At 39.1% G+C, this 25137-nt stretch overlaps 15 non-coding genes across 15 annotated transcripts; all 15 read right to left on the bottom strand.

Moving 5' to 3' along the window:
* Positions 1 to 913: 913 nt before the first annotated feature.
* Positions 914 to 985, bottom strand: trnap-agg (transfer RNA proline (anticodon AGG)). The gene has a single exon. It is a non-coding gene; the product is annotated as a tRNA-Pro (tRNA).
* Positions 986 to 1980: 995 nt separating this feature from the next.
* trnap-agg (transfer RNA proline (anticodon AGG)) lies at positions 1981 to 2052 on the bottom strand. Its single transcript has one exon. It is a non-coding gene; the product is annotated as a tRNA-Pro (tRNA).
* Positions 2053 to 5181: 3129 nt separating this feature from the next.
* trnap-agg (transfer RNA proline (anticodon AGG)) lies at positions 5182 to 5253 on the bottom strand. The gene has a single exon. It is a non-coding gene; the product is annotated as a tRNA-Pro (tRNA).
* A 995-nt stretch (positions 5254 to 6248) lies between these two features.
* On the bottom strand, positions 6249 to 6320 carry trnap-agg (transfer RNA proline (anticodon AGG)). Its single transcript has one exon. It is a non-coding gene; the product is annotated as a tRNA-Pro (tRNA).
* A 995-nt stretch (positions 6321 to 7315) lies between these two features.
* Positions 7316 to 7387, bottom strand: trnap-agg (transfer RNA proline (anticodon AGG)). Its single transcript has one exon. It is a non-coding gene; the product is annotated as a tRNA-Pro (tRNA).
* A 995-nt stretch (positions 7388 to 8382) lies between these two features.
* On the bottom strand, positions 8383 to 8454 carry trnap-agg (transfer RNA proline (anticodon AGG)). The gene has a single exon. It is a non-coding gene; the product is annotated as a tRNA-Pro (tRNA).
* A 2062-nt stretch (positions 8455 to 10516) lies between these two features.
* trnap-agg (transfer RNA proline (anticodon AGG)) lies at positions 10517 to 10588 on the bottom strand. Its single transcript has one exon. It is a non-coding gene; the product is annotated as a tRNA-Pro (tRNA).
* Positions 10589 to 11583: 995 nt separating this feature from the next.
* On the bottom strand, positions 11584 to 11655 carry trnap-agg (transfer RNA proline (anticodon AGG)). The gene has a single exon. It is a non-coding gene; the product is annotated as a tRNA-Pro (tRNA).
* Positions 11656 to 12650: 995 nt separating this feature from the next.
* On the bottom strand, positions 12651 to 12722 carry trnap-agg (transfer RNA proline (anticodon AGG)). The gene has a single exon. It is a non-coding gene; the product is annotated as a tRNA-Pro (tRNA).
* A 992-nt stretch (positions 12723 to 13714) lies between these two features.
* Positions 13715 to 13786, bottom strand: trnap-agg (transfer RNA proline (anticodon AGG)). Its single transcript has one exon. It is a non-coding gene; the product is annotated as a tRNA-Pro (tRNA).
* A 5263-nt stretch (positions 13787 to 19049) lies between these two features.
* Positions 19050 to 19121, bottom strand: trnap-agg (transfer RNA proline (anticodon AGG)). The gene has a single exon. It is a non-coding gene; the product is annotated as a tRNA-Pro (tRNA).
* A 995-nt stretch (positions 19122 to 20116) lies between these two features.
* trnap-agg (transfer RNA proline (anticodon AGG)) lies at positions 20117 to 20188 on the bottom strand. The gene has a single exon. It is a non-coding gene; the product is annotated as a tRNA-Pro (tRNA).
* A 994-nt stretch (positions 20189 to 21182) lies between these two features.
* Positions 21183 to 21254, bottom strand: trnap-agg (transfer RNA proline (anticodon AGG)). Its single transcript has one exon. It is a non-coding gene; the product is annotated as a tRNA-Pro (tRNA).
* Positions 21255 to 22249: 995 nt separating this feature from the next.
* Positions 22250 to 22321, bottom strand: trnap-agg (transfer RNA proline (anticodon AGG)). The gene has a single exon. It is a non-coding gene; the product is annotated as a tRNA-Pro (tRNA).
* A 2062-nt stretch (positions 22322 to 24383) lies between these two features.
* Positions 24384 to 24455, bottom strand: trnap-agg (transfer RNA proline (anticodon AGG)). The gene has a single exon. It is a non-coding gene; the product is annotated as a tRNA-Pro (tRNA).
* Between the last annotated feature and the right edge of the window lie 682 nt (positions 24456 to 25137).

Genomic DNA, 25137 nt, shown 5'->3' with positions numbered 1-25137 from the left:
ATTTCACAGTGAACTTTTTGAATAGGTTTGTCTACATTATTTCTTGAACAACCACGTTTTCAACATAACAGTAAGAAAGTCATATTTTAAATGACAGCAGGGGCACAGAGTTCCTTATAACTTTGATGGGTTTTGATATGCTGTTTTCCATAGAATCTTGGTCATGCAAGGAGCACAGGAATATTACATCTAGGAAAGGTGAAGTGCCATGAGGAACATTGCTGTTCTGCGGGATATGTCTGTAGATCGTTGTCTTATCGACTTTCACAAATGTTTGACGAGATTGCTGGTTTTCTGGCGATGTGTATTGAAGATCCCAATTAGTTTGCAGAATGCATTTAACACATCAGCACAAGAATTTTCTTTTTGAGCTTTTTCCCATCGGGTTTTGCGAGATTGCTATTTTACAATCAATGTCCATTGAAGATTGCAATCAGTTTCAGAAGTTACTTGCCACATCTGCACAAGGTCCTTCTGCATGTGTGCAAGATGCTTTTGAGCTTTATCTTTGAGGTGTAGGCTATTGCGAAGAATTAACCAGAATGCTGTTTTACAATCAAAGTCCATTGAACATAACAATCAATTGCCGAAGGTGCTTCTGCTAAACTGTGCCCATTTCTATGTGTGTTCTGAAATAACTATGACAATGCACTTGCAAATATGAAGGTAAATTGACATGAAACTAAAGCAAATGTGGCAAACTATGCCATTTGTGTTACTTAGTGAGAAAGGAGTAACAGGCATGGGTCAAATGAGGAGAAGTTTGCCTGGAATGTATTCTTCATAGAATTTTGCTTTTGGTTATCTCCTTGATTTATAATTATATTGGACTAACATATTACGCACAAGCAGACAAATTGGGAAAGCCAGCATGTGATTGAAAGAACCTGCTTTTGGTAGCTTCCCTGGATATGGGCTCGTCTGGGATTTGAACCCGGGACCTCTCGCACCCTAAGCGAGAATCATACCCCTAGACCAACGAGCCCCCCATGCTGATTGCGCTTACACAGTGCATGACACAAAACTTAGAGTTTTCTCCATTTCATGACTTTGCTAGGCAGCAGAAAATTTCACCGTGAACTTTTTGAATAGGTTTGTCTACATTATTTTTTGAACAACCACGTTTTCAACATAACAGTAAGAAAGTCATATTTTAAATGACAGCAGGGGCACAGAGTTCCTTATAACTTTGATGGGTTTTGATATGCTGTTTTCCATAGAGTCTTGGTCATGCAAGGAGCACAGGAATATTACATCTAGGAAAGGTGAAGTGCCATGAGGAACATTGCTGTTCTGCGGGATATGTCTGTAGATCGTTGTCTTATCGACTTTCACAAATGTTTGACGAGATTGCTGGTTTTCTGGCGATGTGTATTGAAGATCCCAATTAGTTTGCAGAATGCATTTAACACATCAGCACAAGAATTTTCTTTTTGAGCTTTTTCCCATCGGGTTTTGCGAGATTGCTATTTTACAATCAATATCCATTGAAGATTGCAATCAGTTTCAGAAGTTACTTGCCACATCTGCACAAGGTCCTTCTGCATGTGTGCAAGATGCTTTTGAGCTTTATCTTTGAGGTGTAGGCTATTGCAAAGAATTAACCAGAATGCTGTTTTACAATCAAAGTCCATTGAACATAACAATCAATTGCCGAAGGTGCTTCTGCTAAACTGTGCCCATTTCTATGTGTGTTCTGAAATCACTATGACAATGCACTTGCAAATATGAAGGTAAATTGACATGAAACTAAAGCAAATGTGGCAAACTATGTAATTTGTGTTACTTAGTGAGAAAGGAGTAACAGGCATGGGTCAAATGAGGAGAAGTTTGCCTGGATTGTATTCTTCATAGAATTTTGCTTTTGGTTATCTCCTTGATTTATAATTATGTTGGAGTAACATATTATGCACAAGCAGACAAATTGGGAAAGCCAGCACGTGATTGAAAGAATCTGCTTTTGGTAGCTACCCTGCATATGGGCTCGTCCGGGATTTGAACCCGGGACCTCTCGCACCCTAAGCGAGAATCATACCCCTAGACCAACGAGCCCCCCATGCTGATTGCGCTTACACAGTGCATGAGACAAAACTTAGAGTTTTCTCCATTTCATGATTTTGCTAGGCAGCAGAAAATTTCACCGTGAACTTTTTGAATAGGTTTGTCTACATTATTTTTTGAACAACCACGTTTTCAACATAACAGTAAGAAAGTCATATTTTAAATGACAGCAGGGGCACAGAGTTCCTTATAACTTTGATGGGTTTTGATATGCTGTTTTCCATAGAGTCTTGGTCATGCAAGGAGCACAGGAATATTACATCTAGGAAAGGTGAAGTGCCATGAGGAACATTGCTGTTCTGCGGGATATGTCTGTAGATCGTTGTCTTATCGACTTTCACAAATGTTTGACGAGATTGCTGGTTTTCTGGCGATGTGTATTGAAGATCCCAATTAGTTTGCAGAATGCATTTAACACATCAGCACAAGAATTTTCTTTTTGAGTTTTTTCCCATCGGGTTTTGCGAGATTGCTATTTTACAATCAATGTCCATTGAAGATTGCAATCAGTTTCAGAAGTTACTTGCCACATCTGCACAAGGTCCTTCTGCATGTGTGTAAGATGCTTTTGAGCTTTATCTTTGAGGTGTAGGCTATTGCGAAGAATTAACCAGAATGCTGTTTTACAATCAAAGTCCATTGAACATAACAATCAATTGCCGAAGGTGCTTCTGCTAAACTGTGCCCATTTCTATGTGTGTTCTGAAATCACTATGACAATGCACTTGCAAATATGAAGGTAAATTGACATGAAACTAAAGCAAATGTGGCAAACTATGCCATTTGTGTTACTTAGTGAGAAAGGAGTATCAGCCATGCGTCAAATGAGGAGAAGTTTGCCTGGAATGTATTCTTCATAGAATTTTGCTTTTGGTTATCTCCTTGATTTATAATTATATTGGACTAACATATTATGCACAAGCAGACAAATTGGGAAAGCCAGCATGTGATTGAAAGAATCTGCTTTTGGGAACTACACTGCAGATGGGCTCGTCTGAGATTTGAACCCAGGACCTCTCGCACCCTAAGCGAAAATCATACCCCTAGACCAACGAGCTCCCCATGCTGATTGCGCTTACGCAGTGCATGAGACAAAACTTAGAGTTTTCTCCATTTCATGATTTTGCTAGGCAGCAGAAAATTTCACAGTGAACTTTTTGAATAGGTTTGTCTACATTATTTTTTGAACAACCACATTTTCAACATAACAATAAGAAAGTCATATTTTAAATGACAGCAGGGGCACAGAGTTCCTTGTAACTTTGATGGGTTTTGATATGCTGTTTTCCATAGAGTCTTGGTCATGCAAGGAGCACAGGAATATTACATCTAGGAAAGGTGAAGTGCCATGAGGAACATTGCTGTTCTGCGGGATATGTCTGTAGATCGTTGTCTTATCGACTTTCACAAATGTTTGACGAGATTGCTGGTTTTCTGGCGATGTGTATTGAAGATCCCAATTAGTTTGCAGAATGCATTTAACACATCAGCACAAGAATTTTCTTTTTGAGTTTTTTCCCATCGGGTTTTGCGAGATTGCTATTTTACAATCAATGTCCATTGAAGATTGCAATCAGTTTCAGAAGTTACTTGCCACATCTGCACAAGGTCCTTCTGCATGTGTGTAAGATGCTTTTGAGCTTTATCTTTGAGGTGTAGGCTATTGCGAAGAATTAACCAGAATGCTGTTTTACAATCAAAGTCCATTGAACATAACAATCAATTGCCGAAGGTGCTTCTGCTAAACTGTGCCCATTTCTATGTGTGTTCTGAAATCACTATGACAATGCACTTGCAAATATGAAGGTAAATTGACATGAAACTAAAGCAAATGTGGCAAACTATGCCATTTGTGTTACTTAGTGAGAAAGGAGTATCAGCCATGCGTCAAATGAGGAGAAGTTTGCCTGGAATGTATTCTTCATAGAATTTTGCTTTTGGTTATCTCCTTGATTTATAATTATATTGGACTAACATATTATGCACAAGCAGACAAATTGGGAAAGCCAGCATGTGATTGAAAGAATCTGCTTTTGGGAACTACACTGCAGATGGGCTCGTCTGAGATTTGAACCCAGGACCTCTCGCACCCTAAGCGAAAATCATACCCCTAGACCAACGAGCTCCCCATGCTGATTGCGCTTACGCAGTGCATGAGACAAAACTTAGAGTTTTCTCCATTTCATGATTTTGCTAGGCAGCAGAAAATTTCACAGTGAACTTTTTGAATAGGTTTGTCTACATTATTTTTTGAACAACCACATTTTCAACATAACAATAAGAAAGTCATATTTTAAATGACAGCAGGGGCACAGAGTTCCTTGTAACTTTGATGGGTTTTGATATGCTGTTTTCCATAGAGTCTTGGTCATGCAAGGAGCACAGGAATATTACATCTAGGAAAGGTGAAGTGCCATGAGGAACATTGCTGTTCTGCGGGATATGTCTGTAGATCGTTGTCTTATCGACTTTCACAAATGTTTGACGAGATTGCTGGTTTTCTGGCGATGTGTATTGAAGATCCCAATTAGTTTGCAGAATGCATTTAACACATCAGCACAAGAATTTTCTTTTTGAGCTTTTTCCCATCGGGTTTTGCGAGATTGCTATTTTACAATCAATATCCATTGAAGATTGCAATCAGGTTCAGAAGTTACTTGCCACATCTGCACAAGGTCCTTCTGCATGTGTGGAAGATGCTTTTGAGCTTTATCTTTGAGGTGTAGGCTATTGCAAAGAATTAACCAGAATGCTGTTTTACAATCAAAGTCCATTGAACATAACAATCAATTGCCGAAGGTGCTTCTGCTAAACTGTGCCCATTTCTATGTGTGTTCTGAAATCACTATGACAATGCACTTGCAAATATGAAGGTAAATTGACATGAAACTAAAGCAAATGTGGCAAACTATGTAATTTGTGTTACTTAGTGAGAAAGGAGTAACAGGCATGGGTCAAATGAGGAGAAGTTTGCCTGGATTGTATTCTTCATAGAATTTTGCTTTTGGTTATCTCCTTGATTTATAATTATGTTGGAGTAACATATTATGCACAAGCAGACAAATTGGGAAAGCCAGCATGTGATTGAAGGAATCTGCTTTTGGGAACTACACTGCAGATGGGCTCGTCTGAGATTTGAACCCAGGACCTCTCGCACCCTAAGCGAAAATCATACCCCTAGACCAACGAGCCCCCCATGCTGATTGCGCTTACGCAGTGCATGAGACAAAACTTAGAGTTTTCTCCATTTCATGATTTTGCTAGGCAGCAGAAAATTTCACAGTGAACTTTTTGAATAGGTTTGTCTACATTATTTTTTGAACAACCACATTTTCAACATAACAATAAGAAAGTAATATTTTAAATGACAGCAGGGGCACAGAGTTCCTTGTAACTTTGATGGGTTTTGATATGCTGTTTTCCATAGAGTCTTGGTCATGCAAGGAGCACAGGAATATTACATCTAGGAAAGGTGAAGTGCCATGAGGAACATTGCTGTTCTGCGGGATATGTCTGTAGATCGTTGTCTTATCGACTTTCACAAATGTTTGACGAGATTGCTGGTTTTCTGGCGATGTGTATTGAAGATCCCAATTAGTTTGCAGAATGCATTTAACACATCAGCACAAGAATTTTCTTTTTGAGTTTTTTCCCATCGGGTTTTGCGAGATTGCTATTTTACAATCAATGTCCATTGAAGATTGCAATCAGTTTCAGAAGTTACTTGCCACATCTGCACAAGGTCCTTCTGCATGTGTGCAAGATGCTTTTGAGCTTTATCTTTGAGGTGTAGGCTATTGCGAAGAATTAACCAGAATGCTGTTTTACAATCAAAGTCCATTGAACATAACAATCAATTGCCGAAGGTGCTTCTGCTAAACTGTGCCCATTTCTATGTGTGTTCTGAAATCACTATGACAATGCACTTGCAAATATGAAGGTAAATTGACATGAAACTAAAGGAAATGTGGCAAACTATGCCATTTGTGTTACTTAGTGAGAAAGGAGTAACAGGCATGGGTCAAATGAGGAGAAGTTTGCCTGGAATGTATTCTTCATAGAATTTTGCTTTTGGTTATCTCCTTGATTTATAATTATATTGGACTAACATATTATGCACAAGCAGAGAAATTGGGAAAGCCAGCATGTGATTGAAAGAATCTGCTTTTGGTAGCTTCCCTGCATATGGGCTCGTCCGGGATTTGAACCTGGGACCTCTCGCACCCTAAGCGAGAATCATACCCCTAGACCAACGAGCCCCCCATGCTGATTGCGCTTACGCAGTGCATGAGACAAATCTTAGAGTTTTCTCCATTTCATGATTTTGCTAGGCAGCAGAAAATTTCACAGTGAACTTTTTGAATAGGTTTGTCTACATTATTTTTTGAACAACCACGTTTTCAACATAACAATAATAAAGTCATATTTTAAATGACAGCAGGGGCACAGAGTTCCTTATAACTTTTATGGGTTTTGATATGCTGTTTTCCATAGAGTCTTGGTCATGCAAGGAGCACAGGAATATTACATCTAGGAAAGGTGAAGTGCCATGAGGAACATTGCTGTTCTGCGGGATATGTCTGTAGATCGTTGTCTTATCGCCTTTCACAAATGTTTGATGAGATTGCTGGTTTTCTGGCGATGTGTATTGAAGATCCCAATTAGTTTGCAGAATGCATTTAACACATCAGCACAAGAATTTTCTTTTTGAGTTTTTTCCCATCGGGTTTTGCGAGATTGCTATTTTACAATCAATGTCCATTGAAGATTGCAATCAGTTTCAGAAGTTACTTGCCACATCTACACAAGGTCCTTCTGCATGTGTGCAAGATGCTTTTGAGCTTTATCTTTGAGGTGTAGGCTATTGCGAAGAATTAACCAGAATGCTGTTTTACAATCAAAGTCCATTGAACATAACAATCAATTGCCGAAGGTGCTTCTGCTAAACTGTGCCCATTTCTATGTGTATTCTGAAATCACTATGACAATGCACTTGCAAATATGAAGGTAAACTGACATGAAACTAAAGCAAATGTGGCAAACTATGCAATTAGTGTTACTTAGTGAGAAAGGAGTAACAGGCATGGGTCAAATGAGGAGAAGTTTGCTTGGAATGTATTCTTCATAGAATTTTGCTTTTGGTTATCTCCTTAATTTATAATTATGTTGGAGTAACATATTATGCACAAGCAGACAAATTGGGAAAGCCAGCATGTGATTGAAAGAATCTGCTTTTGGGAGCTACCCTGCAGATGGGCTTGTCTGAGATTTGAACCCAGGACCTCTCGCACCCTAAGCGAAAATCATACCCCTAGACCAACAAGCCCCCCATGCTGATTGCGCTTACGCAGTGCATGAGACAAAACTTAGAGTTTTCTCCATTTCATGATTTTGCTAGGCAGCAGAAAATTTCACCATGAACTTTTTGAATATGTTTGTCTACATTATTTTTTGAACAACCACGTTTTCAACATAACAGTAAGAAAGTCATATTTTAAATGACAGCAGGGGCACAGAGTTCCTTATAACTTTGATGGGTTTTGATATGCTGTTTTCCATAGAGTCTTGGTCATGCAAGGAGCACAGGAATATTACATCTAGGAAAGGTGAAGTGCCATGAGGAACATTGCTGTTCTGCGGGATATGTCTGTAGATCGTTGTCTTATCGACTTTCACAAATGTTTGACGAGATTGCTGGTTTTCTGGCGATGTGTATTGAAGATCCCAATTAGTTTGCAGAATGCATTTAACACATCAGCACAAGAATTTTCTTTTTGAGTTTTTTCCCATCGGGTTTTGCGAGATTGCTATTTTACAATCAATGTCCATTGAAGATTGCAATCAGTTTCAGAAGTTACTTGCCACATCTGCACAAGGACCTTCTGCATGTGTGCAAGATGCTTTTGAGCTTTATCTTTGAGGTGTAGGCTATTGCGAAGAATTAACCAGAATGCTGTTTTACAATCAAAGTCCATTGAACATAACAATCAATTGCCGAAGGTGCTTCTGCTAAACTGTGCCCATTTCTATGTGTGTTCTGAAATCACTATGACAATGCACTTGCAAATATGAAGGTAAATTGACATGAAACTAAAGCAAATGTGGCAAACTATGCAATTTGTGTTACTTAGTGAGAAAGGAGTAACAGGCATGGGTCAAATGAGGAGAAGTTTGCCTGGATTGTATTCTTCATAGAATTATGCTTTTGGTTATCTCCTTGATTTATAATTATATTGGAGTAACATATTATGCACAAGCAGACAAATTGGGAAAGCCAGCATGTGATTGAAAGAATCTGCTTTTGGTAGCTTCCCTGCATATGGGCTCGTCCGGGATTTGAACCCGGGACCTCTCGCACCCTAAGCGAGAATCATACCCCTAGACCAACGAGCCCCCCATGCTGATTGCGCTTACACAGTGCATGAGACAAAACTTAGAGTTTTCTCCATTTCATGATTTTGCTAGGCAGCAGAAAATTTCACCATGAACTTTTTGAATAGGTTTGTCTACATTATTTTTTGAACAACCACGTTTTCAACATAACAGTAAGAAAGTCATATTTTAAATGACAGCAGGGGCACAGAGTTCCTTATAACTTTGATGGGTTTTGATATGCTGTTTTCCATAGAGTCTTGGTCATGCAAGGAGCACAGGAATATTACATCTAGGAAAGGTGAAGTGCCATAAGGAACATTGCTGTTCTGCGGGATATGTCTGTAGATCGTTGTCTTATCGACTTTCACAAATGTTTGACGAGATTGCTGGTTTTCTGGCGATGTGTATTGAAGATCCCAATTAGTTTGCAGAATGCATTTAACACATCAGCACAAGAATTTTCTTTTTGAGCTTTTTCCTATCGGGTTTTGCGAGATTGCTATTTTACAATCAATGTCCATTGAAGATTGCAATCAGTTTCAGAAGTTACTTGCCACATCTGCACAAGGTCCTTCCGCATGTGTGCAAGATGCTTTTGAGCTTTATCATTGAGGTGTAGGCTATTGCGAAGAATTAACCAGAATGCTGTTTTACAATCAAAGTCCATTGAACATAACAATCAATTGCCGAAGGTGTTTCTGCTAAACTCTTCCCATTTCTATGTGTGTTCTGAAATCACTATGACAATGCAATTGCAAATATGAAGGTAAATTGACATGAAACTAAAGCAAATGTGGCAAACTATGCCATTTGTGTTACTTAGTGAGAAAGGAGTAACAGGCATGGGTCAAATGAGGAGAAGTTTGCCTGGATTGTATTCTTCATAGAATTATGCTTTTGGTTATCTCCTTGATTTATAATTATATTGGAGTAACATATTATGCACAAGCAGACAAATTGGGAATGCCAGCATGTGATTGAAAGAATCTGCTTTTGGTAGCTTCCCTGCATATGGGCTCGTCCGGGATTTAAACCCGGGAGCTCTCCCACCCTAAGCGAGAATCATACCCCTAGACCAATGAGCCCCCCATGCTGATTGTGCTTACACAGTGCATGAGACAAAACTTAGAGTTTTCTCCATTTCATGATTTTTCTAGGCAGCAGAAAATTTCACCATGAACTTTTTGAATAGGTTTGTCTACATTATTTCTTGAACAACCACGTTTTCAACATAACAGTAAGAAAGTCATATTTTAAATGACAGCAGGGGCACAGAGTTCCTTATAACTTTGATGGGTTTTGATATGCTGTTTTCCATAGAGTCTTGGTCATGCAAGGAGCACAGGAATATTACATCTAGGAAAGGTGAAGTGCCATGAGGAACATTGCTGTTCTGCGGGATATGTCTGTAGATCGTTGTCTTATCGACTTTCACAAATGTTTGACGAGATTGCTGGTTTTCTGGCGATGTGTATTGAAGATCCCAATTAGTTTGCAGAATGCATTTAACACATCAGCACAAGAATTTTCTTTTTGAGCTTTTTCCCATCGGGTTTTGCGAGATTGCTATTTTACAATCAATGTCCATTGAAGATTGCAATCAGTTTCAGAAGTTACTTGCCACATCTGCACAAGGTCCTTCTGCATGTGTGCAAGATGCTTTTGAGCTTTATCTTTGAGGTGTAGGCTATTGCGAAGAATTAACCAGAATGCTGTTTTACAATCAAAGTCCATTGAACATAACAATCAATTGCCGAAGGTGCTTCTGCTAAACTGTGCCCATTTCTATGTGTGTTCTGAAATAACTATGACAATGCACTTGCAAATATGAAGGTAAATTGACATGAAACTAAAGCAAATGTGGCAAACTATGCCATTTGTGTTACTTAGTGAGAAAGGAGTAACAGGCATGGGTCAAATGAGGAGAAGTTTGCCTGGAATGTATTCTTCATAGAATTTTGCTTTTGGTTATCTCCTTGATTTATAATTATATTGGACTAACATATTATGCACAAGCAGACAAATTGGGAAAGCCAGCATGTGATTGAAAGAATCTGCTTTTGGTAGCTTCCCTGGATATGGGCTCGTCTGGGATTTGAACCCGGGACCTCTCGCACCCTAAGCGAGAATCATACCCCTAGACCAACGAGCCCCCCATGCTGATTGCGCTTACACAGTGCATGAGACAAAACTTAGAGTTTTCTCCATTTCATGATTTTGCTAGGCAGCAGAAAATTTCACCGTGAACTTTTTGAATAGGTTTGTCTACATTATTTTTTGAACAACCACGTTTTCAACATAACAGTAAGAAAGTCATATTTTAAATGACAGCAGGGGCACAGAGTTCCTTATAACTTTGATGGGTTTTGATATGCTGTTTTCCATAGAGTCTTGGTCATGCAAGGAGCACAGGAATATTACATCTAGGAAAGGTGAAGTGCCATGAGGAACATTGCTGTTCTGCGGGATATGTCTGTAGATCGTTGTCTTATCGACTTTCACAAATGTTTGACGAGATTGCTGGTTTTCTGGCGATGTGTATTGAAGATCCCAATTAGTTTGCAGAATGCATTTAACACATCAGCACAAGAATTTTCTTTTTGAGTTTTTTCCCATCGGGTTTTGCGAGATTGCTATTTTACAATCAATGTCCATTGAAGATTGCAATCAGTTTCAGAAGTTACTTGCCACATCTGCACAAGGTCCTTCTGCATGTGTGTAAGATGCTTTTGAGCTTTATCTTTGAGGTGTAGGCTATTGCGAAGAATTAACCAGAATGCTGTTTTACAATCAAAGTCCATTGAACATAACAATCAATTGCCGAAGGTGCTTCTGCTAAACTGTGCCCATTTCTATGTGTGTTCTGAAATCACTATGACAATGCACTTGCAAATATGAAGGTAAATTGACATGAAACTAAAGCAAATGTGGCAAACTATGCCATTTGTGTTACTTAGTGAGAAAGGAGTATCAGCCATGCGTCAAATGAGGAGAAGTTTGCCTGGAATGTATTCTTCATAGAATTTTGCTTTTGGTTATCTCCTTGATTTATAATTATATTGGACTAACATATTATGCACAAGCAGACAAATTGGGAAAGCCAGCATGTGATTGAAAGAATCTGCTTTTGGGAACTACACTGCAGATGGGCTCGTCTGAGATTTGAACCCAGGACCTCTCGCACCCTAAGCGAAAATCATACCCCTAGACCAACGAGCCCCCCATGCTGATTGCGCTTACGCAGTGCATGAGACAAAACTTAGAGTTTTCTCCATTTCATGATTTTGCTAGGCAGCAGAAAATTTCACAGTGAACTTTTTGAATAGGTTTGTCTACATTATTTTTTGAACAACCACATTTTCAACATAACAATAAGAAAGTCATATTTTAAATGACAGCAGGGGCACAGAGTTCCTTGTAACTTTGATGGGTTTTGATATGCTGTTTTCCATAGAGTCTTGGTCATGCAAGGAGCACAGGAATATTACATCTAGGAAAGGTGAAGTGCCATGAGGAACATTGCTGTTCTGCGGGATATGTCTGTAGATCGTTGTCTTATCGACTTTCACAAATGTTTGACGAGACTGCTGGTTTTCTGGCGATGTGTATTGAAGATCCCAATTAGTTTGCAGAATGCATTTAACACATCAGCACAAGAATTTTCTTTTTGAGCTTTTTCCCATCGGGTTTTGCGAGATTGCTATTTTACAATCAATATCCATTGAAGATTGCAATCAGTTTCAGAAGTTACTTGCCACATCTGCACAAGGTCCTTCTGCATGTGTGCAAGATGCTTTTGAGCTTTATCTTTGAGGTGTAGGCTATTGCAAAGAATTAACCAGAATGCTGTTTTACAATCAAAGTCCACTGAACATAACAATCAATTGCCGAAGGTGCTTCTGCTAAACTGTGCCCATTTCTATGTGTGTTCTGAAATCACTATGACAATGCACTTGCAAATATGAAGGTAAATTGACATGAAACTAAAGCAAATGTGGCAAACTATGTAATTTGTGTTACTTAGTGAGAAAGGAGTAACAGGCATGGGTCAAATGAGGAGAAGTTTGCCTGGATTGTATTCTTCATAGAATTTTGCTTTTGGTTATCTCCTTGATTTATAATTATGTTGGAGTAACATATTATGCACAAGCAGACAAATTGGGAAAGCCAGCACGTGATTGAAAGAATCTGCTTTTGGTAGCTTCCCTGCATATGGGCTCGTCCGGGATTTGAACCCGGGACCTCTCGCACCCTAAGCGAGAATCATACCCCTAGACCAACGAGCCCCCCATGCTGATTGCGCTTACACAGTGCATGAGACAAAACTTAGAGTTTTCTCCATTTCATGATTTTGCTAGGCAGCAGAAAATTTCACCGTGAACTTTTTGAATAGGTTTGTCTACATTATTTTTTGAACAACCACGTTTTCAACATAACAGTAAGAAAGTCATATTTTAAATGACAGCAGGGGCACAGAGTTCCTTATAACTTTGATGGGTTTTGATATGCTGTTTTCCATAGAGTCTTGGTCATGCAAGGAGCACAGGAATATTACATCTAGGAAAGGTGAAGTGCCATGAGGAACATTGCTGTTCTGCGGGATATGTCTGTAGATCGTTGTCTTATCGACTTTCACAAATGTTTGACGAGATTGCGGGTTTTCTGGCGATGTGTATTGAAGATCCCAATTAGTTTGCAGAATGCATTTAACACATCAGCACAAGAATTTTCTTTTTGAGTTTTTTCCCATCGGGTTTTGCGAGATTGCTATTTTACAATCAATATCCATTGAAGATTGCAATCAGTTTCAGAAGTTACTTGCCACATCTGCACAAGGTCCTTCTGCATGTGTGCAAGATGCTTTTGAGCTTTATCTTTGAGGTGTAGGCTATTGCGAAGAATTAACCAGAATGCTGTTTTACAATCAAAGTCCATTGAACATAACAATCAATTGCCGAAGGTGCTTCTGCTAAACTGTGCCCATTTCTATGTGTGTTCTGAAATCACTATGACAATGCACTTGCAAATATGAAGGTAAATTGACATGAAACTAAAGCAAATGTGGCAAACTATGCCATTTGTGTTACTTAGTGAGAAAGGAGTATCAGGCATGCGTCAAATGAGAAGTTTGCCTGGAATGTATTCTTCATAGAATTTTGCTTTTGGTTATCTCCTTGATTTATAATTATATTGGACTAACATATTATGCACAAGCAGACAAATTGGGAAAGCCAGCATGTGATTGAAAGAATCTGCTTTTGGGAACTACACTGCAGATGGGCTCGTCTGAGATTTGAACCCAGGACCTCTCGCAACCTAAGCGAAAATCATACCCCTAGACCAACGAGCCCCCCATGCTGATTGCGCTTACACAGTGCATGAGACAAAACTTAGAGTTTTCTCCATTTCATGATTTTGCTAGGCAGCAGAAAATTTCACAGTGAACTTTTTGAATAGGTTTGTCTACATTATTTTTTGAACAACCACATTTTCAACATAACAATAAGAAAGTCATATTTTAAATGACAGCAGGGGCACAGAGTTCCTTGTAACTTTGATGGGTTTTGATATGCTGTTTTCCATAGAGTCTTGGTCATGCAAGGAGCACAGGAATATTACATCTAGGAAAGGTGAAGTGCCATGAGGAACATTGCTGTTCTGCGGGATATGTCTGTAGATCGTTGTCTTATCGACTTTCACAAATGTTTGACGAGATTGCTGGTTTTCTGACGATGTGTATTGAAGATCCCAATTAGTTTGCAGAATGCATTTAACACATCAGCACAAGAATTTTCTTTTTGAGTTTTTTCCCATCGGGTTTTGCGAGATTGCTATTTTACAATCAATGTCCATTGAAGATTGCAATCAGTTTCAGAAGTTACTTGCCACATCTGCACAAGGTCCTTCCGCATGTGTGCAAGATGCTTTTGAGGTTTATCTTTGAGGTGTAGGCTATTGCGAAGAATTAACCAGAATGCTGTTTTACAATCAAAGTCCATTGAACATAACAATCAATTGCCGAAGGTGCTTCTGCTAAACTCTGCCCATTTCTATGTGTGTTCTGAAATCACTATGACAATGCAATTGCAAATATGAAGGTAAATTGACATGAAACTAAAGCAAATGTGGCAAACTATGCAATTTGTGTTACTTAGTGAGAAAGGAGTAACAGGCATGGGTGAAATGAGGAGAAGTTTGCCTGGATTGTATTCTTCATAGAATTTTGCTTTTGGTTATCTCCTTGATTTATAATTATATTGGAGTAACATATTATGCACAAGCAGACAAATTGGGAAAGCCAGCACGTGATTGAAAGAATCTGCTTTTGGTAGCTTCTCTGCATATGGGCTTGTCTGAGATTTGAACCTGGGACCTCTTGCACCCTAAGCGAGAATCATAACCCTAGACCAACGAACCCCCCATGCTGATTGCGCTTACACAGTGCATGAGACAAAACTTAGAGTTTTCTCCATTTCATGATTTTACTAGGCAGCAGAAAATTTCACCATGAACTTTTTGAATAGGTTTGTCTACATTATTTTTTGAACAACCACGTTTTCAACATAACAGTAAGAAAGTCATATTTTAAATGACAGCAGGGGCACAGAGTTCCTTATAACTTTGATGGGTTTTGATATGCTGTTTTCCATAGAGTCTTGGTCATTCAAGGAGCACAGGAATATTACATCTAGGAAAGGTGAAGTGCCATAAGGAACATTGCTGTTCTGCGGGATATGTCTGTAGATCGTTGTCTTATCGACTTTCACAAATGTTTGATGAGATTGCTGGTTTTCTGGCGATGTGTATTGAAGATCCCAATTAGTTTGCAGAATGCATTTAACACATCAGCACAAGAATTTTCTTTTTGAGCTTTTTCCTATCGGGTTTTGCGAGATTGCTATTTTACAATCAATGTCCATTGAAGATTGCAATCAGTTTCAGAAGTTACTTGCCACATCTGCACAAGGTCCTTCCGCATGTGTGCAAGATGCTTTTGAGCTTTATCTTTGAGGTGTAGGCTATTGCGAAGAATTAACCAGAATGCTGTTTTACAATCAAAGTCCATTGAACATAACAATCAATTGCCGAAGGTGCTTCTGCTAAACTCTGCCCATTTCTATGTGTGTTCTGAAATCACTATGACAATGCAATTGCAAATATGAAGGTAAATTGACATGAAACTAAAGCAAATGTGGCAAACTATGCAATTTGTGTTACTTAGTGAGAAAGGAGTAACAGGCATGGGTCAAATGAGGAGAAGTTTGCCTGGATTGTATTCTTCATAGAATTTTGCTTTTGGTTATCTCCTTGATTTATGATTATATTGGAGTAACATATTATGCACAAGCAGACAAATTGGGAAAGCCAGCATGTGATTGAAAGAATCTGCTTTTGGTAGCTTCCCTGCATATGGGCTCGTCCGGGATTTGAACCCGGGAGCTCTCCCACCCTAAGCGAGAATCATACCCCTAGACCAACGAGCCCCCCATGCTGATTGTGCATACACAGTGCATGAGACAAAACTTAGAGTTTTCTCCATTTCATGATTTTTCTAGGCAGCAGAAAATTTCACCATGAACTTTTTGAATAGGTTTGTCTACATTATTTTTTGAACAACCACGTTTTCAACATAACAGTAAGAAAGTCATATTTTAAATGACAGCAGGGGCACAGAGTTCCTTATAACTTTGATGGGTTTTGATATGCTGTTTTCCATAGAGTCTTGGTCATGCAAGGAGCACAGGAATATTACATCTAGGAAAGGTGAAGTGCCATGAGGAACATTGCTGTTCTGCGGGATATGTCTGTAGATCGTTGTCTTATCGACTTTCACAAATGTTTGACGAGATTGCTGGTTTTCTGGCGATGTGTATTGAAGATCCCAATTAGTTTGCAGAATGCATTTAACACATCAGCACAAGAATTTTCTTTTTGAGCTTTTTCCCATCGGGTTTTGCGAGATTGCTATTTTACAATCAATGTCCACTGAAGATTGCAATCAGTTTCAGAAGTTACTTGCCACATCTGCACAAGGTCCTTCTGCATGTGTGCAAGATGCTTTTGAGCTTTATCTTTGAGGTGTAGGCTATTGCGAAGAATTAACCAGAATGCTGTTTTACAATCAAAGTCCATTGAACATAACAATCAATTGCCGAAGGTGCTTCTGCTAAACTCTGCCCATTTCTATGTGTGTTCTGAAATAACTATGACAATGCACTTGCAAATATGAAGGTAAATTGACATGAAACCAAAGCAAATGTGGCAAACTATGCCATTTGTGTTACTTAGTGAGAAAGGAGTAACAGGCATGGGTCAAATGAGGAGAAGTTTGCCTGGAATGTATTCTTCATAGAATTTTGCTTTTGGTTATCTCCTTGATTTATAATTATATTGGACTAACATATTATGCACAAGCAGACAATTTGGGAAAGCCAGCATGTGATTGAAAGAATCTGCTTTTGGTAGCTTCCCTGCATATGGGCTCGTCTGGGATTTGAACCCGGGACCTCTCGCACCCTAAGCGAGAATCATACCCCGAGACCAACGAACCCCCCATGCTGATTGCGCTTACACAGTGCATGAGACAAAACTTAGAGTTTTCTCCATTTCATGATTTTGCTAGGCAGCAGAAAATTTCACCGTGAACTTTTTGAATAGGTTTGTCTACATTATTTTTTGAACAACCACGTTTTCAACATAACAGTAAGAAAGTCATATTTTAAATGACAGCAGGGGCACAGAGTTCCTTATAACTTTGATGGGTTTTGATATGCTGTTTTCCATAGAGTCTTGGTCATGCAAGGAGCACAGGAATATTACATCTAGGAAAGGTGAAGTGCCATGAGGAACATTGCTGTTCTGCGGGATATGTCTGTAGATCGTTGTCTTATCGACTTTCACAAATGTTTGACGAGATTGCTGGTTTTCTGGCGATGTGTATTGAAGATCCCAATTAGTTTGCAGAATGCATTTAACACATCAGCACAAGAATTTTCTTTTTGAGCTTTTTCCTATCGGGTTTTGCGAGATTGCTATTTTACAATCAATGTCCATTGAAGATTGCAATCAGTTTCAGAAGTTACTTGCCACATCTGCACAAGGTCCTTCTGCATGTGTGCAAGATGCTTTTGAGCTTTATCTTTGAGGTGTAGGCTATTGCGAAGAATTAACCAGAATGCTGTTTTACAATCAAAGTCCATTGAACATAACAATCAATTGCCGAAGGTGCTTCTGCTAAACTGTGCCCATTTCTATGTGTGTTCTGAAATCACTATGACAATGCACTTGCAAATATGAAGGTAAATTGACATGAAACTAAAGCAAATGTGGCAAACTATGCAATTTGTGTTACTTAGTGAGAAAGGAGTAACAGGCATGGGTCAAATGAGGAGAAGTTTGCCTGGATTGTATTCTTCATAGAATTATGCTTTTGGTTATCTCCTTGATTTATAATTATATTGGACTAACATATTATGCACATGCAGACAAATTGGAAAAGCCAGCATGTGATTGAAAGAATCTGCTTTTGGTAGCTGCCCTGCATATGGGCTCGTCGGGGATTTGAACCCGGGACCTCTTGCACCCTAAGCGAGAATCATAACCCTAGACCAACGAGCCCCCCATGCTGATTGCGCTTACACAGTGCATGAGACAAAACTTAGAGTTTTCTCCATTTCATGATTTTTCTAGGCAGCAGAAAATTTCACCATGAACTTTTTGAATAGGTTTGTCTACATTATTTTTTGAACAACCACATTTTCAACATAACAGTAAGAAAGTCATATTTTAAATGACAGCAGGGGCACAGAGTTCCTTATAACTTTGATGGGTTTTGATATGCTGTTTTCCATAGAGTCTTGGTCATGCAAGGAGCACAGGAATATTACATCTAGGAAAGGTGAAGTGCCATAAGGAACATTGCTGTTCTGCGGGATATGTCTGTAGATCGTTGTCTTATCGACTTTCACAAATGTTTGACGAGATTGCTGGTTTTCTGGCGATGTGTATTGAAGATCCCAATTAGTTTGCAGAATGCATTTAACACATCAGCACAAGAATTTTCTTTTTGAGCTTTTTCCTATCGGGTTTTGCGAGATTGCTATTTTACAATCAATGTCCATTGAAGATTGCAATCAGTTTCAGAAGTTACTTGCCACATCTGCACAAGGTCCTTCTGCATGTGTGCAAGATGCTTTTGAGCTTTATCTTTGAGGTGTAGGCTATTGCGAAGAATTAACCAGAATGCTGTTTTACAATCAAAGTCCATTGAACATAACAATCAATTGCCGAAGGTACTTCTGCTAAACTGTGCCCATTTCTATGTGTGTTCTGAAATCACTATGACAATGCACTTGCAAATATGAAGGTAAATTGACATGAAACTAAAGCAAATGTGGCAAACTATGCAATTTGTGTTACTTAGTGAGAAAGGAGTAACAGGCATGGGTCAAATGAGGAGAAGTTTGCCTGGAATGTATTCTTCATAGAATTTTGCTTTTGGTTATCTCCTTGATTTATAATTATATTGGAGTAACATATTATGCACAAGCAGACAAATTGGGAAAGCCAGCACGTGATTGAAAGAATCTGCTTTTGGTAGGTTCCCTGCATATGGGCTCGTCCGGGATTTGAACCCGGGACCTCTCGCACCCTAAGCGAGAATCATACCCCTAGACCAACGAGCCCCCCATGCTGATTGCGCTTACACAGTGCATGAGACAAAACTTAGAGTTTTCTCCATTTCATGATTTTGCTAGGCAGCAGAAAATTTCACCGTGAACTTTTTGAATAGGTTTGTCTACATTATTTTTTGAACAACCACGTTTTCAACATAACAGTAAGAAAGTCATATTTTAAATGACAGCAGGGGCACAGAGTTCCTTATAACTTTGATGGGTTTTGATATGCTGTTTTCCATAGAATCTTGGTCATGCAAGGAGCACAGGAATATTACATCTAGGAAAGGTGAAGTGCCATGAGGAACATTGCTGTTCTGCGGGATATGTCTGTAGATCGTTGTCTTATCGACTTTCACAAGCGTTTGACGAGATTGCTGGTTTTCTGGCGATGTGTATTGAAGATCCCAATTAGTTTGCAGAATGCATTTAACACATCAGCACAAGAATTTTCTTTTTGAGTTTTTTCCCATCGGGTTTTGCGAGATTGCTATTTTACAATCAATGTCCATTGAAGATTGCAATCAGTTTCAGAAGTTACTTGCCACATCTGCACAAGGACCTTCTGCATGTGTGCAAGATGCTTTTGAGCTTTATCTTTGAGGTGTAGGCTATTGCGAAGAATTAACCAGAATGCTGTTTTACAATCAAAGTCCATTGAACATAACAATCAATTGCCGAAGGTGCTTCTGCTAAACTGTGCCCATTTCTATGTGTGTTCTGAAATCACTATGACAATGCACTTGCAAATATGAAGGTAAATTGACATGAAACTAAAGCAAATGTGGCAAACTATGCAATTTGTGTTACTTAGTGAGAAAGGAGTAACAGGCATGGGTCAAATGAGGAGAAGTTTGCCTGGAATGTATTCTTCATAGAATTTTGCTTTTGGTTATCTCCTTGATTTATAATTATATTGGAGTAACATATTATGCACAAGCAGACAAATTGGGAAAGCCAGCACGTGATTGAAAGAATCTGCTTTTGGTAGGTTCCCTGCATATGGGCTTGTCCGGGATTTGAACCCAGGACCTCTCGCACCCTAAGCGAGAATCATACCCCTAGACCAACGAGCCCCCCATGCTGATTGCGCTTACACAGTGCATGAGACAAAACTTAGAGTTTTCTCCATTTCATGATTTTGCTAGGCAGCAGAAAATTTCACCGTGAACTTTTTGAATAGGTTTGTCTACATTATTTTTTGAACAACCACGTTTTCAACATAACAGTAAAAAGTCATATTTTAAATGACAGCAGGGGCACAGAGTTCCTTATAACTTTGATGGGTTTTGATATGCTGTTTTCCATAGAATCTTGGTCATGCAAGGAGCACAGGAATATTACATCTAGGAAAGGTGAAGTGCCATGAGGAACATTGCTGTTCTGCGGGATATGTCTGTAGATCGTTGTCTTATCGACTTTCACAAGCGTTTGACGAGATTGCTGGTTTTCTGGCGATGTGTATTGAAGATCCCAATTAGTTTGCAGAATGCATTTAACACATCAGCACAAGAATTTTCTTTTTGAGTTTTTTCCCATCGAGTTTTGCGAGATTGCTATTTTACAATCAATGTCCATTGAAGATTGCAATCAGTTTCAGAAGTTACTTGCCACATGTGCACAAGGTCCTTCTGCATGTGTGCAAGATGCTTTTGAGCTTTATCTTTGAGGTGTAGGCTATTGCGAAGAATTAACCAGAATGCTGTTTTACAATCAAAGTCCATTGAACATAACAATCAATTGCCGAAGGTGCTTCTGCTAAACTGTGCCCATTTCTATGTGTGTTCTGAAATCACTATGACAATGCACTTGCAAATATGAAGGTAAATTGACATGAAACTAAAGCAAATGTGGCAAACTATGCAATTTGTGTTACTTAGTGAGAAAGGAGTAACAGGCATGGGTCAAATGAGGAGAAGTTTGCCTGGATTGTATTCTTCATAGAATTATGCTTTTGGTTATCTCCTTGATTTATAATTATATTGGAGTAACATATTATGCACAAGCAGACAAATTGGGAAAGCCAGCATGTGATTGAAAGAATCTGCTTTTGGTAGCTTCCCTGCATATGGGCTCGTCCGGGATTTGAACCCGGGACCTCTCGCACCCTAAGCGAGAATCATACCCCTAGACCAACGAGCCCCCCATGCTGATTGCGCTTACACAGTGCATGAGACAAAACTTAGAGTTTTCTCCATTTCATGATTTTGCTAGGCAGCAGAAAATTTCACCATGAACTTTTTGAATAGGTTTGTCTACATTATTTTTTGAACAACCACGTTTTCAACATAACAGTAAGAAAGTCATATTTTAAATGACAGCAGGGGCACAGAGTTCCTTATAACTTTGATGGGTTTTGATATGCTGTTTTCCATAGAGTCTTGGTCATGCAAGGAGCACAGGAATATTACATCTAGGAAAGGTGAAGTGCCATAAGGAACATTGCTGTTCTGCGGGATATGTCTGTAGATCGTTGTCTTATCGACTTTCACAAATGTTTGACGAGATTGCTGGTTTTCTGGCGATGTGTATTGAAGATCCCAATTAGTTTGCAGAATGCATTTAACACATCAGCACAAGAATTTTCTTTTTGAGCTTTTTCCTATCGGGTTTTGCGAGATTGCTATTTTACAATCAATGTCCATTGAAGATTGCAATCAGTTTCAGAAGTTACTTGCCACATCTGCACAAGGTCCTTCCGCATGTGTGCAAGATGCTTTTGAGCTTTATCTTTGAGGTGTAGGCTATTGCGAAGAATTAACCAGAATGCTGTTTTACAATCAAAGTCCATTGAACATAACAATCAATTGCCGAAGGTGCTTCTGCTAAACTGTGCCCATTTCTATGTGTGTTCTGAAATCACTATGACAATGCACTTGCAAATATGAAGGTAAATTGACATGAAACTAAAGCAAATGTGGCAAACTATGCAATTTGTGTTACTTAGTGAGAAAGGAGTAACAGGCATGGGTCAAATGAGGAGAAGTTTGCCTGGATTGTATTCTTCATAGAATTATGCTTTTGGTTATCTCCTTGATTTATAATTATATTGGAGTAACATATTATGCACAAGCAGACAAATTGGGAAAGCCAGCATGTGATTGAAAGAATCTGCTTTTGGTAGCTTCCCTGCATATGGGCTCGTCCGGGATTTGAACCCGGGACCTCTCGCACCCTAAGCGAGAATCATACCCCTAGACCAACGAGCCCCCCATGCTGATTGCGCTTACACAGTGCATGAGACAAAACTTAGAGTTTTCTCCATTTCATGATTTTGCTAGGCAGCAGAAAATTTCACCATGAACTTTTTGAATAGGTTTGTCTACATTATTTTTTGAACAACCACGTTTTCAACATAACAGTAAGAAAGTCATATTTTAAATGACAGCAGGGGCACAGAGTTCCTTATAACTTTGATGGGTTTTGATATGCTGTTTTCCATAGAGTCTTGGTCATGCAAGGAGCACAGGAATATTACATCTAGGAAAGGTGAAGTGCCATAAGGAACATTGCTGTTCTGCGGGATATGTCTGTAGATCGTTGTCTTATCGACTTTCACAAATGTTTGACGAGATTGCTGGTTTTCTGGCGATGTGTATTGAAGATCCCAATTAGTTTGCAGAATGCATTTAACACATCAGCACAAGAATTTTCTTTTTGAGCTTTTTCCTATCGGGTTTTGCGAGATTGCTATTTTACAATCAATGTCCATTGAAGATTGCAATCAGTTTCAGAAGTTACTTGCCACATCTGCATAAGGTCCTTCCGCATGTGTGCAAGATGCTTTTGAGCTTTATCTTTGAGGTGTAGGCTATTGCGAAGAATTAACCAGAATGCTGTTTTACAATCAAAGTCCATTGAACATAACAATCAATTGCCGAAGGTGTTTCTGCTAAACTCTTCCCATTTCTATGTGTGTTCTGAAATCACTATGACAATGCAATTGCAAATATGAAGGTAAATTGACATGAAACTAAAGCAAATGTGGCAAACTATGCCATTTGTGTTACTTAGTGAGAAAGGAGTAACAGGCATGGGTCAAATGAGGAGAAGTTTGCCTGGATTGTATTCTTCATAGAATTATGCTTTTGGTTATCTCCTTGATTTATAATTATATTGGAGTAACATATTATGCACAAGCAGACAAATTGGGAAAGCCAGCATGTGATTGAAAGAATCTGCTTTTGGTAGCTTCCCTGCATATAGGCTCGTCCGGGATTTGAACCCGGGAGCTCTCCCACCCTAAGCGAGAATCATACCTCTAGACCAACGAGCCCCCCATGCTGATTGTGCTTACACAGTGCATGAGACAAAACTTAGAGTTTTCTCCATTTCATGATTTTTCTAGGCAGCAGAAAATTTCACCATGAACTTTTTGAATAGGTTTGTCTACATTATTTCTTGAACAACCACGTTTTCAACATAACAGTAAGAAAGTCATATTTTAAATGACAGCAGGGGCACAGAGTTCCTTATAACTTTGATGGGTTTTGATATGCTGTTTTCCATAGAGTCTTGGTCATGCAAGGAGCACAGGAATATTACATCTAGGAAAGGTGAAGTGCCATGAGGAACATTGCTGTTCTGCGGGATATGTCTGTAGATCGTTGTCTTATCGACTTTCACAAATGTTTGACGAGATTGCTGGTTTTCTGGCGATGTGTATTGAAGATCCCAATTAGTTTGCAGAATGCATTTAACACATCAGCACAAGAATTTTCTTTTTGAGCTTTTTCCCATCGGGTTTTGCGAGATTGCTATTTTACAATCAATGTCCATTGAAGATTGCAATCAGTTTCAGAAGTTACTTGCCACATCTGCACAAGGTCCTTCTGCATGTGTGCAAGATGCTTTTGAGCTTTATCTTTGAGGTGTAGGCTATTGCGAAGAATTAACCAGAATGCTGTTTTACAATCAAAGTCCATTGAACATAACAATCAATTGCCGAAGGTGCTTCTGCTAAACTGTGCCCATTTCTATGTGTGTTCTGAAATAACTATGACAATGCACTTGCAAATATGAAGGTAAATTGACATGAAACTAAAGCAAATGTGGCAAACTATGCCATTTGTGTTACTTAGTGAGAAAGGAGTAACAGGCATGGGTCAAATGAGGAGAAGTTTGCCTGGAATGTATTCTTCATAGAATTTTGCTTTTGGTTATCTCCTTGATTTATAATTATATTGGACTAACATATTACGCACAAGCAGACAAATTGGGAAAGCCAGCATGTGATTGAAAGAACCTGCTTTTGGTAGCTTCCCTGGATATGGGCTCGTCTGGGATTTGAACCCGGGACCTCTCGCACCCTAAGCGAGAATCATACCCCTAGACCAACGAGCCCCCCATGCTGATTGCGCTTACACAGTGCATGACACAAAACTTAGAGTTTTCTCCATTTCATGATTTTGCTAGGCAGCAGAAAATTTCACCGTGAACTTTTTGAATAGGTTTGTCTACATTATTTTTTGAACAACCACGTTTTCAACATAACAGTAAGAAAGTCATATTTTAAATGACAGCAGGGGCACAGAGTTCCTTATAACTTTGATGGGTTTTGATATGCTGTTTTCCATAGAGTCTTGGTCATGCAAGGAGCACAGGAATATTACATCTAGGAAAGGTGAAGTGCCATGAGGAACATTGCTGTTCTGCGGGATATGTCTGTAGATCGTTGTCTTATCGACTTTCACAAATGTTTGACGAGATTGCTGGTTTTCTGGCGATGTGTATTGAAGATCCCAATTAGTTTGCAGAATGCATTTAACACATCAGCACAAGAATTTTCTTTTTGAGTTTTTTCCCATCGGGTTTTGCGAGATTGCTATTTTACAATCAATGTCCATTGAAGATTGCAATCAGTTTCAGAAGTTACTTGCCACATCTGCACAAGGTCCTTCTGCATGTGTGTAAGATGCTTTTGAGCTTTATCTTTGAGGTGTAGGCTATTGCGAAGAATTAACCAGAATGCTGTTTTACAATCAAAGTCCATTGAACATAACAATCAATTGCCGAAGGTGCTTCT

Source organism: Brienomyrus brachyistius, unplaced genomic scaffold (genome assembly GCF_023856365.1).
Source record: "Brienomyrus brachyistius isolate T26 unplaced genomic scaffold, BBRACH_0.4 scaffold55, whole genome shotgun sequence".
Taxonomy (NCBI): domain Eukaryota; kingdom Metazoa; phylum Chordata; class Actinopteri; order Osteoglossiformes; family Mormyridae; genus Brienomyrus; species Brienomyrus brachyistius.
Note: the sequence above shows the minus strand (reverse complement) of the source record. Positions and strands in the feature narration are given on the sequence as shown.